The sequence below is a fragment of the Tamandua tetradactyla genome, chromosome 8 (genome assembly GCF_023851605.1).
Source record: "Tamandua tetradactyla isolate mTamTet1 chromosome 8, mTamTet1.pri, whole genome shotgun sequence".
In the NCBI taxonomy this organism is placed as follows: Eukaryota; Metazoa; Chordata; class Mammalia; order Pilosa; family Myrmecophagidae; genus Tamandua; species Tamandua tetradactyla.
The window spans coordinates 89412483-89430063 of record NC_135334.1 but is presented as its reverse complement, the minus strand read 5'-3'; the positions used below and the strand labels follow the sequence as shown (position 1 = coordinate 89430063).

Genomic DNA, 17581 nt, shown 5'->3' with positions numbered 1-17581 from the left:
CCCACATTCACCTACAGATGTGCTGGCAGAAGCCAAGATTTGGTATGTTTGTTTGCAGAAGATATTTTCTTTTTAATCCTCATTTGGCCAAATCCTGAGCAAATTTTATATTCTGAGAAATTGCATTTCTCTTTGAGGCTGTTCCCACAAAAAGTATGAAACTCAGCTGAGACTTATAAATCATATTATAGTTCAGAAAAATAATAGCTTTACAAGATGAGAAAGCTGTTAGTAAGAATTCCCTTAGCATTTCAGAATGACAAATTTCTCCCATTCTGTGCTGCAATTTTGCAGCCCTGTTGCACAGCATTTATATACTGAATGCTCCCTTATCATGAGAGTACATGCTAAGAAAATCTAAACTAAATTTCTCAATCTTTGGAATATCAAGGTTTTAAAGAACTCACTAATCATTCTAAAAGTTTTCTTTTTTCCCCAACTAGAACATTTCCAGAAATGCTATCCTGGATCTCTTGAATACTTGGTCCTCCAATGTCTGAAAGGTTTATTTACTTGCTTTTTTTTTCCCCTTGAGGAATTTGCCTATTGGGATGAAGCTAGAGTTTGCTAAGGTTGCAGTTTTGTGGTCTAGCACTGAAAAGGCCTGAGATCTCTGCTCTCACCAAAAAGGGACAGGGCGACTTCTGAAACTGAAGGACATGAGAGTGGTCAGGTCATGAAATGATTTAAAAATGTGCATAGAATCTCAGCAACTGGGTCACTGTGTACAGAGATAATCCATGTAAGGGGCTGAGTATCGCATGCTGCACCTAGCTCACACTCAGCACATGGTAACCATTATCACTGCTATTGCTAAACTGCCAGCCCCTAACAAAGTGTCTTGCATATAATAATAATAAGTGTCTTGCTTAATAAATACTAACTGTTATTATGATTGATACCAGATCTGTCTCCTTCGCTTATGGAGGAAGAAGCAAGGGTGTTAGCTTGGTCAGCTGCTTTAGGCAGAGATAGTGAAAGGCCAAAGGTAGCTTAGGTTTGTGGTCTTCAGACTATTTTTGCCAAACCTCTTTCCAACTCCAGTCATTTCCCCATTACTGAACATTTCTTGGAATGCTTTACAAACATTTCTCTATGATTGTACGGATGTTTTCCAGAGAGGTGATCCACTTAATGATGACTAACATCTACTCCCTTCTATGGATCAAAGTAAAACTCAGTGGGAGGACGCAAGAAAAAACATTGAAACTTGGTGATGGTGGTATTATCAGGAGTTGAGGTGAGCTCATTATTCTACTTCACAGGGAAGCCAAGAGCTCATTTGTCCCTGGCCTCAGGTTAATTACCGAATACTTAGAGTCCTTGTGCATTCCATGATCCAAACTCTCACCAACCTTTGATATGGCTTTAGGTGGATCTCAGGAAACGGAGTAAAGTCCAGGAGTTAAGGGGCATCTTGGTAGCCCATAATAATGCATCCGTGGAGAAGAAAAGTGAAAGCTTATTTTCAGGGCTCTGTCTACAAGACACACAAGAACTGCATGGCTGCCTATGAGCAAGGTTACAATCTATGTTTGGGCCACAGAGCTATAGACTCAGACACTGGTCTAGTAGTCTACCATCACTGCAGAGAAGCTGCTGCCAAGGATCATTTCCAGTTGATCACTCATTCATAAAACATTTCTTTTTTGCCAGGCACTTTGTTTAGAAGCTGGAAATCGAAGGATGAATAAGAGTTGGTGTCTGCCAGTAACGAGTTCCTACTCCAGTGGGAAAAAGTGAGAAACAGACACTTCCAGGTAACTGGAAATCGATGTTGAACACGAAAATGGAGGAGTCCTGGGAGACAGAGGAGCAGTGACTTAATCTGCAATGGCAAGTCTTCCCAGAAGCTAGTAATATTGGCATTGCAGCTCTGAACTGGGGGAGAATTGATGAGATACGTTGTAGGAAAACCTGTCAGCATTTAGTAACTTACTGGATCTAGGGCAGAAAGAGAAGATAGAGTGCAAGGCATTTTATTTACTTATTTTTCTTCATTAACAAAGCACTCTTCCAAGTGTTTCACAGATATTAACTCATTTAATCTTCGCAGTAACTCCATGAGGTAGGCACTACTGTTATCCCAGTTTTACAGGTGAGAAAACAAAGCAGAGAGTTAAGGAACTGACTCCCCATGTAAATTTCATTGACTAGCAGAAGGAATGATGGTGATGCCACTGACTAAAACAAAAGACAGAAGGGACAAGGAAGTTTTTTTTCTTTTTAAATTTTGAAAATTTTTATGGAGAGCATTGAAGATTCGCAGGCAGGTGTATGAAATAATGCAGAGGGATAGATCCCCTGTACCCTTTGCCAAGGCATCCCCAATGGTCAGATTTTGTAAAACTAGAGTAAAATATCAAAATCAGGATGTTGACATCGACAAAATCCACCCATCTTATTCAGACTTCCTCAGTTTTTCTGTACTTTATATGTGTGTGTGTACAAGTATTTAGTTCTGTACAATTGTATCACCTTACAAGGAAACCTTATATTGCCTTCCCACAACCATGCCCATCTCCTGTTCTCCCCACTCCGGTCTCACATGCCCTAACCCCTGCAGTGAAGAAAAAGTTTGTTAAGTTCTTTATTTCATCTTTGACAATCCCTGGGTTTGTAGAGACCCTCATGGGAGAGAGATAAAAGTTTGTTTTTATATTACTGTGCCCGGGAATTATAAAAGAAAAATCAGAAATGGTAAAAATCTAACAGTTAAGGAGACTTTCCCCCTGCCAGATACTGCCCTAGCAGCTTTTCGCCCCTGTTAACTCCCATTGCAAGCCTATGATTTAGGTGCCACTATATACCAAGCACACACAGCAAGTGACAGATTCAAGACTCAAAGCAGGCAGTCTGGCTTCAGAGAATTAGCCATTACGAAAAATGGCTTTTCAAAAGAGAGGACTGTACCCTGAACAGTGGTGTGCCCCTGTACTTCTGCCTCATTGGTGACCTTCATTGAGGACACCAGAGTAATCCCTCATATTCTCAGGTGGTCTCTAGAATGTGAGGAGTAAGGGTTAAATAGGATTTTAAATGCGGATGAAAAAACTCACCAGGGGCCACCACAGGGCCTGAAGATGGATCTGGAAATACCAGAGATCACACACCAACCTAGATACTTCCCAGTTCCTGAGGCCACAGAGAATGGGAAGCTTTCACCCACTCTACACATCACAGCCTGCCTTAGGCTGCACTGAAAATGTGGTCAAGATGAACCACACATTTTCTGGGTGGCAACTAGATTTCATTCATTCATATTCACATCCATCCATTCAATCAACAGATTTGTATTTCAAGCATTCTGCTTTGTAGGCGCTATGTTAGGAATGGGAATACCTTGAGGTATCAAACTTCTTTGTCTTCAAATGGTAGAGGAAAAGACTAGACCAGTAAACAGACATATAAACAAATTGTGAGAAGTGTAATGAAGTAACAAAGGAGAGGTTTGTTAACGCCTGTTATAAAATAGGCACTCATTAAAAATTCATGGAGTAAGCAAAGGAATGAATGGATGAAGAATCATTAAAACATAATGGGGGGGAGGGGCACAGTGGCTCAGCAGGCAGAGTTCTTGCCTGCCATGCCAGAGACATGGGTTCAATCCCTGGTGCCTGCCCATGTAAAAAAAATGTATGTATATATATATATAATGGGGGGCTTTTGGTTCTGGAGAAGATGGATTAGATACCTTTCTCCCTATTCCTTCTGTTAAGTATAGCTAAAAGGCTGGAATGCTATGTACAAAACCATCATAAGAAGACTGAAAGGTGTAGAGAAGAGGGCAGGCTAGCTGGGGCCTTGGGACCCAAGGCATGATGCAGCACTAGGATGGCGTTGGCAGAGGTCTGGTGGGAGTCTGAATTCCCAACCCTACCCAGCAGTGGTGAGGCACATTTCCCTCTCTCAGTGTGCCCGAATGAGAACTTCAATGCTCCTCTCTCCCGGGAGTAACAAAACAGTGCCCCCTTCTCCCACGGACACAGTATCAGAAGAGATCTGTTGGGTTGGTTAAATTATGTACCTCATGTTCTTAATCTTAATCCATGTTCCTGTGGGTGTGAGCCTGTGGTGGTTTGAAGCTGTATGTAGCCAAGAAAAACATGTTCTTAAATCCAATTCATTCCTGTGGCTGTAAATCCATTGTAACTAGAAACTTTTGATGAGAATACTTCAGTTAAGGTGTGACCCAACTCATTCAGGATGAGTCTTATTCCTCTTACTGGAGTCTTTTATAAACACAATGAATGCAGAAAGAGAAAGCCATGGAAGCAAGAAGCTGAAAGCAAAAAAATGTAGAGAAAAAGGGAGAGATCAGCAGATGCTGCCATGTGCCTTGCTATGTGGCAGAGGAGCCACGGATTGCCAGTAGCAGGTCTACAGGAAGAAAGCATCCCCTTGATGATGCCTTAATTTGGGCATTTTCCCAGACTCTAACTGTAAGAAAATAAATTCCCATTGTTTAAGCACTGACATTGATGAAAGTCAGAAAAGCAATACAAGGAACCTCAAGGATTGTAGCAAGCCAACATCATAACATTACCAACCCTGGGAGGAAGCAAGCTTTCTAGCCTTGGAAACCATGTGTGCTGGTTTGAAAGGATTTATGTGCCCTGGAAAAGCCATGTTTTAATCTTAATCCCATTTTGCAAAGACAGCCATATCTTCTAATCTCTGTCCAATAACATATGTTAGAAACTTTAATTAGATTATCTCTATGGTGATGTGACTCAATCAAGTGTGAGTATTAAACTTGATTAGGTGGAGACGTGTCCCCACCCATTCGAGGGAGGTCTTGATTACTTTACCAGAATCCTTTAAAAGAGGAAGCATTTTTGGAAAAGGTTTGAGATTCTGAGAGAGCAGAGAATGATGACAGAATGACAAGGGAGAAAGCCAGAAGATTCCGAGAAAGACAGAGTCTACCAGCCAGCGACATTTGGAGATGAAGGAGAATGCCCCTGGGTAGCTTCATGAAACAAGAGGCCTGGAGAGGAAGCTAGCATCTCAGATGCCGTATTCACCTTGTGCCTTTCCACTTGAGAGAGAAACCCTGAACTTCATCAGCCTTCGTGAATCAAGGTATCTTTCCTTGGGTGCCTTAGTTTGGACATTTCTACATGCTTGCATTAGTTGGGACATTTTTATGGCCTTAGAACTGCAAGCTTGTAATTTGTTAAATTCCCCTTTTTAAAAGTTGTTCCATTTCTGGTATATTACATTCTGGCAGCTAACAAACTAATACCATGGGACAATAACTTCCCATTGTTTAAGCCAAATCCAGCTTGCTAAAGCAGAAGACATATTTAAGTTCCAGAATCTTATACATAACACCCCAAATGCCCAAAATACAATAGAAAATCACTTGTTATACCAACAACCATGAAAATTACAACATGAATGAGGAAAGAAAATCAATGGATGCCAACATCAAGGTGACACAGATGTTGGAAATATCTGACAAATATTTTAAAGCAGTCATTATAAAGATGCTTTAATAGCAATTCTGAGCATGCTAGGATTAAGTGGAAAAAAAGAGAAAGTTTCAGCAAAGAAATGGAAGATACAAAGAAGAACCAAATGGAGATTTGATCACTGAAAAATTCAGAAACTAAAATACTTAAAAAGTTCAATGGATGTCTCAGCAGCAGAGTGGAAAGGACAAAGGAAAGATTAAGAACAACATAAATTACCTAATTTGGACAACATAGAGAAAAGAAACTGAAAAAATAAAAGGAACAGAGCCTCAAGGATCTGTGCAATTATGACAAAAGCTCTAGTAACCATGTCATCACAATACCGGCTTCAAAGAGCTATCTAAGTCAAAGCAGTATCATGGCAATGCAAGGTACTTTTGTCTCATTCATTCATTTAATCACTCATTCAACAAATATATTTTGAGTTGGTACCAAATGCTATGGTAGCCCTGGGAATGCAGTGGTAAACACAAAACCACAACCAGGATAGGAGATTTATATTGAACAAATAATGCAATTTTGATCCTTAGTCTGATAAGAATAAACATACATATTGTGAGAGAGAATAATAGGAGCAGGCACCTAATTAATTCATCATCATTGAAAGATCCAAGAGGTTCTTTCTAATGATGACCTGAGACATGAGTAGAAGTTAGCAGATAGAGTGGGGAAGGTTCTTTCTGGCAGAACTGACAGTACATGTAAGGGCCTGTGGCAAGTGAACAATCAAAAGAAGGCCAGCAATCTTGGGGTTCGCCCCTATGAAACTTATTCCTGCAAAGAATAGGCTACATCTACTCAAAATTAGGCTTAAGAGGCATCACCAGAGAACCTCTTTTGTTGCTCAAATGTGGCCTCCCTCTATAACCCAACTCAGCAGGTGAATTCACTGCCATCTGCCTACATGGGGCATGACTCCCAGGAGTGAAAATCTCCCTGGCAACATGGGACAGAAATCCCAACATGAGCTAGAACCCAGCATCAAGGGACTGAGAAAGCCTTCTTGATTAAAAGGGGGAAGGGAGAAATGATACAAAATAAAGTATCAGTGGCTGAGAGGTTTCAAACAGAGTTGACAGGTTATCCTGGAGGTTAATCTTATGCATTATATGGATATCCCTTTTTAGTTTACAATGTATTCCCTCAGTGGCTGGAGGGAAGTACCTGAAACTGTTGAGCTGTGTTCCAGTAGCCTTGTTCTTTAAGACGATTGTATAAAGATATAACCTTTACAATGTGACTGTGCAATTGTGAAAACTTTGCGTCTGATGATCCTTTTATCCACGGTATGGATAAATGAGTAAAAAATATAGATGATAAAATAAATAAATAATAAGGAAGACAAAAGGTAAAATAAATTGGGTAGAAGGAAATACTAGTGGTCAATGAGAGGGAGGGGTAAGGGGTGTGGTATATATGAGCTTTTTCTTTTTGTTTCTTTTTCTGGATTGATGCAAATGTTCTAAAAAATAAGCATGGTGATGAATACACAACTATGTGATGATATTGTGAGCCATTGATTGTATACCACGTATGGAATGTATGTATGTGAAGACATGAATAAAAATATTTAAAAAAAGTAATAAGGCCAGTGAGGCTTGAGGTTAGTAAAAAATGGTGCAGCGGGTTATACGAGATCACTCCATATCATAGAAAGTATACCAGTGCCTATGACAGTTTGTCTAGCATCATTTCAGAACCACACTAAACACCAGACATACCCAAATTACTATCACAATACCACGTGTTTTAAAACTCCATTGGAGAGTCATCTACAAGACTCTGCTGAGTCTCAGAGATGGAAAGGTCATTTATGGCTGGGATGAGGTGGAATTGGGGGCAGGATTGTCAAGAGGAATGAGGTCAACCAGGAATAATCTGGGGAAAATGATCCTGGAGCTCAACTTGGAATTCCAGAGGCTGAATCTGAAACAGGGCTGGGCTCATTGTAGCAGAGCTACACACCCGCAGGTCCATCATTCATAGGCCTTGGAAGCACTGCCACCTGCTCTGCAACAGCATCTCAACCTGAATCAGGGCTTAGCTCTAGGGAGAGCCATCAGGGACTGTATGCACACATGCCAGTTAGATCAGGACCATAACATGCTAAGAGGTCGAGTCCATTCTTAACAGGACTACAACCCATTCCCAACCTTGTACCATCATAGGATTTCCATCACTGAAAAAAGTTATACCTACAAAGCCTTGGTTCTGATTTTAATAACATTGGAGGAAAATTTGTTTCAACATCTAGTTTATTTCCTCTTAGAATGACCCTGGGGATAGCAAGCTTAACATGGCTCTATTTTCTTTTTATTATTGTTCAATTTCAGACTTCATCTTTATAAAAAATCTTGTCGATATTACTACTCTAACACTTTAAATTTTATCCCCCCCCAAAAAAAATCCAATGAAAATTAACAATGGGGAATTTGTTTCCATTATAAGAGAGAAGCAGAAAGAAAAGAATAAAACTGGATTGTGTCTTAAGAGAATTAATTTAGATGTGAGAGACGTTAAAAGCATACAGACATTCATTTACTCATGTAAATGAATAGGTGTCACAGAGCTGGGAACTGAAGGTACAAAGATGAATAAGCTGTAGCGTGTGACAGCAAATAGTTGACAGCCTGACAGGAGAGAGACATGTAACCTGATGAATCAGAATACTGCATAGCAAGTACTAGAGTCTACCCAATTTCTATTCCTCCATCTTTATGCTTATAGAACTCTCCTTTAGCTTGGGGTAGTACCAAGTAAGTCAATCATGATAGTCCTGTTTCCATTTTTTCAGTCTTCCTTGTGGTTGGGAGTAGGGAACTGGGGTTAGGGAACATGTGATCCAGATGTGACCTCAGTAATACAAGCAGAGGTTTGCAGAATGGAGGGAGGAACTTCTAAGAAAGTTTTGTTTTCCAGATAAAATAAATTAATGAGGCCACTGTGGCCTGTTTCTCTTTTTCCAGGCTTGATTACAAATGCGATGTCTGACACATGGCAGCTCTTTTGTAACCATGAGGAAAAGGCCAGATTAAAACACAGGAGACCCTGGTCTTGGAATTATTTAGCTGTTGAAACAACACCAGCAGCCACCTGTCTCTGGCATTCTCATTATATGAAAAAAGTAAATCTCTATTTGTTAAAGCAATTGGTAGTCAAGTTTTCTAATGAACACTGCTCTGAAAAGCATGCCTAACCGATTCAAAGAGGTTTGAACACAATATTGTGGGAATACAGAAGAGGATAGCTCAAGAGGTAAGGAGGACCAAGGATCCTAGCCCTATATACCAAGCCAAGGGAGAGGGTGTGAGAGCACTGAAGGTCTTTGGTGGGGATGAGGGATAGAGATGCTTTAATTGAAGAGTCTCTGAAAAGGACAACCCAAGATGAGGCTGTAGAAGCTGGGAGGTCACCACTGCCCTTTGCTGGGGACTTTCTGTGGGGTGCAAGGAGCAGGCATCTCTTCAAGTGACTGGAAAGAGATCAAACAGACCTGCAAACACACTCCAATTTGAAAAAAGATGTGGCTGTAAAGGAAGGGAGAAGGATGTCAGAGTTTGACAGGAAGGCACAGGTGAGGGAAATATCGTTTTTATTCTGGAGGCAGTTTTTATCCCTATAAGCCCAGGCAGAGGAAACAGTATAAATCCTTGAGGATATCTGCTAGATCGCTAGCTGGAAATTTGTCAGCTATTGGAAAAATCTTAAATAAACTCACTTGCACAAAATAAATAGGCTGTAGAATGTAGTCCCAGTTGTGGAAACTCTATTAGGTAGGCAATTCTGGGTAGTGTTTTCTATAATTGCTTTTAAACCAAATTATCGGGGGTTTTTTCCAGCATCTTTAGACCCTTAATGGTTTCCTCCTTCTAGCTTTAATAGGTATTTCCTAACCTTGCAAAGAGATTTATTTCTAATCCTTGTGCTTGAGTGAAGGCACTATTTTACAATGCATCATTCAGCCAGGAAATTTTGTTCTCTTAAGAATACTTATTTTCAGGCTAGAAAAGCATGAGGTTTTGATATTCCTGAAAAATTAGAAAACATTTTTTCAATGAGCCTTAGCAAGTTTTCAACATTTTGCAATATGATTCTTGGTATCTGGAGTATTACTAGTCAGGAGACAAGTGACAGTTTGGATTATTGGTTCAGTTTCTATATTGTTGAGCCCCTGTGATTATTAATGTCCCATACAGTTAAAATGGCAGTGGGTGGCCTGCCTGACTTTCCCTTCCAACTTCTCATATCTATAAACCCCACCAGACAGTAAGCCCCTTGAGCCCAGGGACTTTATCTTATTAACTGCTGCATATTTGGAAACTAGCAGAGGATTGGGCAAGACTTATTTAACTTGGGGTTCTTAATCTGGGGTCTGCAGACAGGTTTTAGGATGATGAAATTGTATGATGTGTACAAGTGCATTTTTCAGGGTAGGAGTTTATAGCTTTCATTTGCTTCTCAAAAGGGTTCCTGGCCCTGAAAAGCTGAAATACTAGCATTAGAATTGAAATGCATGATAGCAGATATATAAAATGGCATGACTGTCATTCCATTTCATAAAATTTCTTCCAACTAAGAGTTCTGCTTCTTCCCCACCCCTAAATATTAAGGTTAAATTTTTATTCCAAACTTCTAAGGCTTCCGCTGCTTTCTTTCCAGACTATACTCTGATTCAAAATAGAACCTGTCTCGACTGGGAAACAAGAAATAGAAAGAGAGCCATTGCTCCCGGGTTTCTTGGGTTTTTGGTGCAGAGCCGTCTCTGCTCCACGGCAGCATGTGGGTGTAATTGCATAATAACCCTAGTCTCCAAGGAAGAGGAAATGCTGCCACACTGCAAGCTCCTCCAGCCTGGGTTCACACAAGTCCTTACTCTCTGCATGCATCAGACTCTGCCTTGGCCCAGCCACCCCCACCTTTTGTAGGTTCCTGTAGGCTGGGATTTGCAGCCAGAGCATGTTCTCTCAGGTGTAAGAAAACGGAATGCAGGCTAGCAGAGCAAGGTCCTCAAGCATGGACCTCCCTCCAACCTTCCCATTTCCCAAAGAGCCTTGCTATCATCAGGGTTGCTGCCGTGGAAAAGGGGGTGCTTCGGGTAGAGTAGCAGACCTGTGTGGTGGGAGGTGCCCCCTCTTCCAGAGTGGGTTAGGTTGGGGGATAGGGATAGGAGGCTGGTTACTTTTCTTAGCCATGGGATTCATGGTCTATGAATGGGTTTCAAAGGATCCTTGACCCTCTAAAGACGGCACGCAGCCTTGTGCATATGCATTGCTTTGGGGAGAGATTCCACAAGAATAATTGCTCTAAATTAGAGGTCATGATTTTCACGCCAGTTAGTACTCACTCCAGGCCCTTCATCCCCAGCCTCAGGGGAGACATGCACAGAAGATTAAATGAAGTATTCCCTTGGCAGTTACTGCAGTAACCCTCCTACCAGGTCTCCTTGCCTTGTCACCCATCCAATTTACCTATGCTCTGCCTGGGAATTAATCAACCCCACCAGAACATTATAACTTCCACAGATTATTAGGCATAGTGGCATCACAGTCCTGGCTATTGCCCTGCCCCTGTCCCCCAGCAGAGTGTCTGGCACACAGTAAGTACTCTCTAGACCAAAGTTCTTCTTTGAGTATACAGTCCAAGCTCTTGGCTAAACATTTGCAACCCTGAACACCCGGGGTACCCGTCTTTCAGGTCAGATGCTCCACTCTTCCCAATTACATGAACTCAGCCCTGCATTGTCACTGTGGGCCCTCTTGGCTTTTGCTCATGCTACTCAGTGCATGTCACACGTCTCTGCCTAATCCAACCCCACTCACCTGCTCCTGCTCACCTTCTCCTCTGAACCTCGTTGATGGGGACTGTGAGAAGTGACCTGCTCCTCCTCTGTGTTTCCAGAACATGGTTTATCTTTACTATTCATTTGGCATCCAGGCACTGGGTATTCTTGCTACTTGCTTGGACTTTAATACTCTGCATTGTGTGTTTACAATTGGTACCTCTGACTGAAGCCTGAGTTTTTGAGCATAATGGCCTCACATCATGCCCCTCTAGCAACGAGCACAGTGTCCTTCATGTACGAAAGCGTGTTTCATCCAAGGCATGTTGATCTGCTGTTTTCATCATGTGAGCTTACCTACAGTTCAATACTTTTATGACCGACACATACTTTTGGGTGTCTACTCTAGGTCCACAGTCTGGCAAGAAGAATAAACCCCTCTGTATCATCAGTGCCACCCCCAGGCTACTAGGTGAACAGTGAATGGTGTCTAATCTGAGTCATGAAACTTTTCCTGCTGCATAAAGGTCAGTGATGTCTGCTTTGCTTTGTTCAAGCCAGGCAGCTTGGCTCACGTCAATCATTGTTCTCAAAAGGAACCATTCAGGTTGAATTCAAAATCTTTCCACAATGCTGAGAATCGGCAGGGTGATGATAAACCAAGGACAGAGCTTTCTTTATGGAAAAGACACTTGCTAGTTGCCTTATGCGTTCAATTTTGTCCATCCCTTGAATTGAGACCCTTCAAAAACAGGTACCCATGGATCTTACTTTTTTTTTTTTCTCACTCTGGATTTTCCCCATGCTATTCTTTTCAACATCCAGACCCTCATGTAGCATATGACTTCATCCTTATGTCACATGAGCTTATCAGACTTAAGCCATGAATCAAATCCCACAGATCTCTGGAGGCCCATCATGAGCCCATATATAAGCTGTATAATCTGGGCTAGTTTCCTAGTCTTTCTCATAGAAGAGAAGACTTGCAGAGATAAGCTGGAAGGAATGAAAAGAGGGAAGGAGAAAGGGAGAAACAAAGAAAGGAAAAGAGGGAGGGAGGAAGGAAAGGAAAGAAAAGAAAAGGTCAAGATTCTAGTTTTCTGAGTAAAAAAAAAAAAATCCAGGTGAGAAATTAATGGAACCTCGTTTGAATGCAAAATGGAATGCAATTGATTTTTTTTTTAAATGGTAATCTACTAATGCTTAAGATGGGAGACTTTTGGGAATGATGCTTGAGCCCCTTATTCATCCTAAGCAAGGTAATGAAATCTTTTCTTTTTTCAAATAGGTAATAAATTAAAATCCCAAAATCAATAAAAATACTACTCCTAAAAGTGACAGTGTAACCCCATTTACAAATTCCATGTCTTGGAGTGATGAGGGATTTGAACTTCAGATCATGTGTCCCTGGGAAATGCTTGGCTCCTTCACAAAGCAGGGATAGGAGAGGTTCCAGTGGAGGTGCAGAGGAAAGGGAGGGAGGGAAGGGGAGGTCTCCTACTCCTCTTCTGTTTTAGGGAACAGCAGGAAAAACTAGATGGTTGCCACCCTCAGGAGACAGCACAACAGAAGTCCTGAACGGGGCCCCTGTGGTGTGGGAGACCCCACAGATGAAAATGCTGCCAGGGTTTGGGTCCTGGTCAAAGCTCTGTTTTTGGTTTCAAACGAGGGAGTATGTGCCATCAGATTGGGATGTGCATTTATCTAGTTTTCTGGATGGCCCCAGGTTAAGAACATTTCTGAAACAAAATGAGATATGTTTCAAGAAAGTGAACTGGCAGAATTCTTATTCTAGGAAGATATTTGGCAATGGCCTTTTTTTTCTTTTTTGGCAACAGCACTATGCATTGTATTTAATCCCCCTCTCCCCTCCCCATATATCAAGGTGCATAATGTTTCTTTGGGCTGACATAAATAATCTTGAAAATCTATAATTCAACCTTCTACGAATTGGTTTCCTCTCTATTCAGGGTGCCTTAGGGTGACCACATGATACCCCCAGAAGTCCCTCATGGCTGGGGATATAGTGTCACTGACTGGTCCCATTTGCAATGCCATTGTACTGGATTATCAGGAGAAAAAGCTAACAAATCCTGGTGTCTTCCATGTGCCTGGTGCCCTTCTTTGCAAACCCAAATCAGATTGTGAAAAATAAATTGTTATGATTTATGCAAACTGTTTCGGGCAAAACCAATTAGCTGCAACTGATTGGACTTTGGACCAATACATAAGACAGAGAAAACCATAGATGGGTTGGACATGAAGGATGCTGGCCACCTTTGGGTTGCCTTCCTGATAATTTTCCCCAGTAGAGGGTCCATATATTGAAGAATGCAAAGCAGCCTGCTTGAATTCTCTTTTGGAAAAAAATAAATTTCTGCTCCCTCATGGAGTCTGTGGCATATCCCATTGTGACCCAGTATGATTGTAACTGATGATGTGACTTTCCATGCAATCCCACATCCAGTGTATTTGTGCAGTAACTTCCTGCAGTGAGGGTCAACTGTGCATGACAAATACCACATGTAAATCTGCAGTTAGGAACATCCTCATTTGGATCCTGTTGGGCTCTCTTTTTTTCGTTTGTTTTTGTTGGGGCTCATTAGCATAAAAACGAAGTTGTTTTGATTTGCTACTGTCTGTCTGCTATCAGAAAACTGTTATTAGGAAAATCGTATTAATTAGCAACATCTGAGTGGAGGACGGGCTATTTCGGAGCTGCAGCTGCAAGTATCTCTGCAATCTGACTGTTGACTATACTTTAACAATTAACAGAATAAATAGTCTCTGAGTGTATTTAATCACGATAAATTTGTTTTTCCCTATTTGTATTACTGTTTAGGACTGTTAGTTAATCTACATTAAATGCTCTGAAACCATTTACATACACTTTAAGCCATAACCTCAGCTATCCTATTTCCTCTATGAATTACTGGAAGTGTTATATTGTTTAGCTTAATGCTATTTTTTTTAACTTTATACAAGCAAATGGAGAAGTAATTAAAATTTACCCCAAAAGTTGACCTTTTAAGCAACATATTTAATTAGACTGAAAATTTTATTTTAAATCATGCTGAGTGTGGTGGTTTGGAGCTGAATGTACTCCAGAAAAACATGTTCTTAAACTTAATCTATTCTTGTGGGTGTGAACCCACTATAAGTAGGACCTTTTTGATAAGGTTATTTCACTTATGGTGTGGCCCACCTCAATCACGATGGGGCTTAATCCTATTACTGGAGTCCTGTATAAGCCGAATGAAATTCAGACAGATAGGAGAAAAGGCCATGGGAAGAAACTCAGTGGAGCCCAGTAGAGAACAAAGAGGCCACCATATGCATTGCCATGTGACAGAGGAGTCAAGGACCAGGGATCACCAGCAGCCAGCCCCAGAATGCCAGCCTTCAGGAAGAAAGCATCACCTTGATGGCATCTTGATTTGGACTTTCTCTTAACCTCAAAACCATAAGCTAAGAATTATCATTGTTTAAGCCAACCCATTGCATCATACTTGCTTGAGCAACCAAGGAGTCTAAAACACTGGGTAACAGAATCAGGTAGACGGGTGGAAAATTGGAAGGATAAATGTATAGAATGACATACATAGAATGATAAATACATACATACATACATACATACATACATAGACAGACCTTAAAGGTTGGGGATTTGAACCTTCTAAATTCTAATCCCAACTAGTTCAGTACTTCTCTTTACAATCACCATCAGATCAGTGTAGTAAAAAGAGCACCAATAATGGAAAGATCTCCGTAGTCAGGCAGATCAGGTTTGGTCCTGGATCTGCCTCTTCAGTATGTAGTACGTGATTGCATCCTTGAATCTCAGTATTTTGCCTTACCAATTGGGGTTAATACCTACCTAACAGGGCTCTTATGCACATTAGTAAGCTAAGCTGGTATGGAAAGTGTATAGTGCATAGTAGGTGCTTTAAAAATGCTATCATCCTTCTACCTAAAACCTTGTCTTGTTACTTAACATCTTATATATTTATGTCTTCTTTGCCCATTTAGAGAGTTAATTAAACCCTGAGGTAGGAATTCTCTCACACTTATCTCTGCACCTACCCCCAGTGCACTGCACAGTAGTTGGGCCCACTGGATGTTCATACAGTTTATTAGTGTTAGCCCATGTGCCTTGGCTTTATCATCAACCCATATAACAGGAATACCTAACATCTACTGAGTGCTTATTCTGTGCCAGGCTAAGCATTTTATTTAATTCAGGGGTTCTCAGCCCAGGCTTCTCATCAGAATCATTTGTAAGAGATTTTAACAAGTATTGATGCCCTGATTTATCCCAGACTAATTAGATCAGAATTTCAGCTGTTGGGGTTGGAACATTGGTGGTTTTTAAAAGCTGCTCAGGAAATTCTAATGTATAGCCGGGGTGGAGAACCACTGACATGAATTATCTCCTTTAATTCTCCCTCCTATGAAGTACTACTATCTTCTTTTGCAGATGAAAAAAGTCCAGGCACAGAGGGATTAAGTAATTTGCTCAAGTTGATACAGCTCTTAAGAGGTGGATTCAGGATCAGTAACCCAATGAGTTCAACCCCACAATCCGGAATCTTATCCAATGGGCTCTCCTGCCTCCCATCTGACAAGTTAGCATTCTGGTATCCCGAGTGTTACACAGTACATTTGAATCATCATAAAAAGAAATGTGTAAAGGAACCAACAAATCCTTTCTATCTTAAAAGCGGTGATGGAAAACAGATTTCCATCCTGACTTTTACACCCAGGGTCTATATGACTCAGCTCAAATCCTGGTACCTCTCTGAGCCAGCTTTCCCATGGTGGTAATGATGTTAACCCCATAAGAGAAGCTGTGAAGGTGCTCTGTAAATCCTAAATTACTTCAAAAATGTAAAAGGGTACTTCCCATGCCTTAACTCCTTATCCCCACTTTATGATGGAGAAAACAGGCTCACACTGGGTAGAGCCAGGACTCCAACCTTGACCCATTTGACCTCAAAGACCACCTGCAAGCGGGCAAACTTTGTCTAATGGACTAGTTTCAACCAGTCAAGAACTATCTCTAAAAGTATGATCAGCAGGATGTTTTGCTTTGCTAAATGCTGCGGGAATGCAATATACCAGAAATAGAAAGGTTAAGCTACAAGCTTACAGTTCTAAGGCCATAAAAATGTCCAAACTAAGGCATCCATAGAAAGATACCCTGGTTCAAGAAAGGCTGATGTCTGTCACATGGGAAGGCACACGCTGGTGTCTGCTGGCCCTTATTCCCGGTTCCATTGCTTCCAGGTTCTGATGCCAGTGGTTTCCTCTCTAAGCCTCTGTGGGCCTTCACTTTGCTCCCCTGGGACGTGACTCTGGATTCTGGCTCACTTAGCATCTCATGTCAAGGTACATGATGCTGTCTGCTGGGTTTTGCATCTCCAAACATCCGCATCTAGGCATCTGTTCTCTCTGTTGGCACTCCAAGCATCTCTAAATGTCTGCATCTCTGTCAGCTCTGAGCTTTCTCCAAAATGTTTCTTCTGTTAAAGGACTCCAGTAAACGAATCAAGATCCACCTTGAGTGTGTGGAGTCACATCTGCATCTAACCAAAAGGTCCTACTCCCACTGGGTGTGTCACATCTCCATGGAAACAACTCAATCAGCATTTCTACCCCACAATCTTGAATCAGGATTAAAAGAAACATGGCTGTCCCCATAAGATCGGATCAGGAAAAAGGACATTACTTTTCTGAAGCATAACAGCTTCAAGACAGCACACAGGAGAATGTCTAGTGATTGCCAGAAAGGTACAGAATGGGAAGCTTTTCCTGTCTGTGGAGGAATCATTCAACTTTTGTGTGAAGAGTTGTTTCAGAGTTGGCTATGGCATCAGTTGTTGAGGGAAGCCTGATGTTTTCCAGTACCCAGGCCATAACTGTTTGTCACTTCCTGGCTTGGTTCTAGAGGCTAAAGTGAAAATGGAAATGCAGCCTTGTTCAAAAGAGGCTTTGGGTTCTCAGATGAATATTCACAGGCCTGTCCCTCTGCCTGGGTCTCTCTTTTACCCTCTCCCACACCTACCACAAGGCCTAGCACATGAAAAGTGCTCACTAAATGTTTGTTAAGCGAGTAACTGAGTCCTGTGTAGTGGGGGGGAGGGATCAGGAATGGTGAAAAAAATGTCTTGATATTCCTTTTTGCCTGAAGTCAAGTGCTCCTGTCAACATATATGGACAGCTTCTTACACTATTGCCTTATTTGCAGTTTCCACCTTTGACTGCTTGTCCTGGCTCACATTTTGTGCCTAGGTCTTTCTTTGTTACTACCTGTCCCACCGAG

At 41.4% G+C, this 17581-nt stretch overlaps 1 protein-coding gene and 1 long non-coding RNA gene across 2 annotated transcripts in view; one reads left to right on the top strand and one right to left on the bottom strand.

The window, feature by feature from the left end:
- Nucleotides 1-17581, bottom strand: part of SPON1 (spondin 1) — a 285884-nt gene that overhangs the window by 180871 nt on the left and 87432 nt on the right. The window lies entirely within an intron of this gene.
- LOC143644713 (uncharacterized) overlaps nucleotides 3545-17581 on the top strand; it is a 48213-nt gene continuing 34176 nt past the window's right edge. Inside the window, exons 1-3 of the long non-coding RNA XR_013156830.1 lie at nucleotides 3545-3636; nucleotides 8447-8735; nucleotides 11669-11786. This is a non-coding gene — a long non-coding RNA (uncharacterized LOC143644713). The remainder of the gene's footprint in view (nucleotides 3637-8446; nucleotides 8736-11668; nucleotides 11787-17581) is intronic.